The sequence below is a fragment of the Haemaphysalis longicornis genome, unplaced genomic scaffold (assembly GCF_048455015.1).
Source record: "Haemaphysalis longicornis isolate Haplotype H1 unplaced genomic scaffold, Haemaphysalis longicornis Haplotype H1 scaffold_10, whole genome shotgun sequence".
Lineage (NCBI taxonomy): Eukaryota > Metazoa > Arthropoda > Arachnida > Ixodida > Ixodidae > Haemaphysalis > Haemaphysalis longicornis.
In genome coordinates, this window is record NW_027526204.1 from 151928643 (window position 1) to 151931679 (window position 3037).

Sequence of the window (3037 nt, forward strand, 5' to 3'; positions counted from 1 at the left end):
GTCATTCCCACACTTTTCCTATATCCGCAGCAGCGTACACAAATGGAGGGGAATACCAAAGTAGAGAAAGCGTGTGTGTGCTGGCGTGTGGTAGCCTACGCTTGGTGAAACAGTGCTGACTACTCATGTTTGTTGAGTTGTAGTTGTTTGAGCATGTGTTGGGGGTAATCAGGTTAGGAATGCTTCCTGTTAGTGCAGCACCTTTTCCTAAGGCTGCACCAGGCACTTTTTTTTCCTTCGTTGGAGACCTGGCTGTTGCCCCTCACATGGATTTTTGAACTTGGCACTGTGTTCTCCATTACTGGCAGGTCCGGATCATTTTGTCCACAGCCTTTCACATCTCTCCAAAAGAGGACCACGTTAGCATGTGCTAGTACCTGCCAGAGTTACTTAATATAAGAGTTGCAAAACTCCCCATAGGCCCCATGCATCAAAAAGTGGCCTTACGATTGGTCCACTGTTTTGGATTTTCCTGTACAGTGGCGCCATCTGTTGGTGACAAAATAAACTTTACACCGTGGTTCGCTGCTCGACCACCCGGGAGAAAAATGCTATTTGGGTGCTTACGTAAATTTGTTGTGCTGAGGAAGCCCAATGTTTTCAATCGCGCAAGGGTTTTATATGCATTTGAACCAAGAGTAGTAAAAAAATGCGACCGAGTGGTCAGCGGGATGCGTTGTCGCCTCCGCATTGTCGTCTGCTGTGCATCATCTGCAGTCTTCCGGCGGCAAAAGAGCGTTAGAAATTCACTTCGATGGCTTTACGTAAGGTTGAAAGGATTACTTAGTGCCACTTGATCAGCGACTGGATTAGTTCTGGCATACAGTGTGATGTAGGCCGAGCGACAACTGCAAACTTAGTTCTTCAGGTGCCGGAGTGCACGCAGAAACAATCGCAAAAAAAAAAAAAAAAAAACGCAGTTAAGAAACCATTGAATAACTTAGACAAGTACAGAAATAAAAAATTATGTGCCCCTAAACCAAAGTTTAACGTTAAATTGTCAGTTTTAATAATTAGTTTATTTTTTTGGTAGTGCATGCGGTGGCGGCGGTGGCGCCACAGTACGCACGATCCAAAGCAGGGGGGGAGGGTCCAGGTGCGGGACGTTTTTTGAGGCGGAGTTTCGTAGCTGCCTACACCGAAGAGCTCTGGTACCCGCAGCAACTTGCTTCACCAACTCGCCGTCTGTGCTCCCCATTTCAGACGTGAATGCATGTGAACTGGCTAGGAGAACAGCACGCGAGAGATAATGCCACAAACACTGGGCAGAGCGTTGTCAAAGGTCGAGCTGGCCGATGCCGGGCGCTCCTTACGAGGCGTGCTCGGTCTTTTTTTCTGGCAACGCCATACTGCGGAACTAAAAGCTTAAGCTCTGCTGTTAAAGATGGTGCCAGTAAGTACCCCGCTTCGGCTGGCTCCCTGTGCGCTCTACATTTTCGTTCGGCTGCTGACTGCACCAGCAGAGCGGAGCGCACAAGAAACACGTCTGCTCCGCTTGGCGTCACTCGAGACAGTTCAAGCACTTTTCACAGTGCCACCAGTGGTCACACTTACCGCCATTAGTCAGCTTTTTTTCGCACACTTCCAGTTACGTGCAAGCGCCATCATAAATTTCATCACCAACTTTCTGCCAATGCCGGCCATTTTTGTTAATTACTGTTGCCTCTAGCACGCATTCGTGCTACTGTGTTTATCCTTTTTAAGGGTTATCTGTGCACCTTGTTGCAAGGCCCCGCACACACCCCTTGTGGAAAGTAGTAGTGTAGGCTGCCGCAGTCGCCAGCTGATAACAGCGCACGTCTGAACATTTCATCAAGCAGTGCATGTACCAAAGTGCATGGTGCCGCCCACTAACTTGTTTCCCAACGAGAGCAAAAGGACTGAATTACACGGACGATTTAAAAAACACAAGCTGCTTGCCAGTGGTAGCCACTTGTTCTTGCACTGCATGTCTGCAACACATTTCAGAAACTTGTGGATCCACTGATGTTGGATGCATCAACTGCTACAGCCAAAGGTACTGAAGCAAAGAACAGGTCCACCTAAATCCAACCCAAGAGCTCAGCATGGCATATGCTGGGCCCAGCTCTACCAGAACTGCTCATATGCGATGTCATCAGCTAGTAATTTGGGTACTTGTTTGCGTGCCCAGCAGATGACGCCACCACACCGAGGAGCTCTAGTGAAATGTCTGAGAAATGAAGGCGCAAGCTGGAGTTGCATGAAGTTGTGCATAATGTCAGGCTAGTCACTGTCCACAACTGGCAAAACCCAACTGCCAGTGTTGCAGACGACATGAGCGGAACTCCATGTGCTCCTTAGTGTGGGCGAGAGGCTGCTTTGCAATCTCCGTGTTACCGTTAAATTTTCCCTCCAACACAGTGTCTGTTCAAATAACGACATGCCAGGATGCCATACATCATCTGTGCTCTATAATGGGGAGTTTCTGGGTATGCCCAAAAAACAAACTGTGTAGCCACACGATCGTATACACGATGCAACAAAAAAATGTTGGGCAAGTGGGAGCACAGGCGTGTGGCAAGCAAAGTAGGGCTCGCCAGCTTCACTTTCATCTGACAGTAATGTTTCCCTCAACAACAGCCACTTGCCACGCTTGGTAACAATGCAAGCATAATTGCTGTGACATTATTGCTCCTGTGAGCTCTGGAATCACTTTCAAAAGTCGTTTATCTTCCTCAACAACTTCCATAAGTTCCAGAGCTTATCACATGTCTTCTTCAGTGTTAACTCTTTTATCAATTGTAACATATAACACAACGAATTCTTCTTTCTCTCCGGGAAATATAAGTAAATGCCAGTTCATAAGTATGCAATCATTCCAGCACACTCTCTTATCGATTCAGAGAGTCCATTTCACACACTCCTGTCCGAATGAGCTTTCAGTAATCCTGGCAAAGGTTTTGACAGAAACGCACAAGTAAGGAAGACTTTGGCACATTTTGGCTTTTCTGTGATGGTTTGAGTCCCAAGCTTCAATGAGCACACTGGGTTTGCAACTGTAACAGTGCACGCAGGA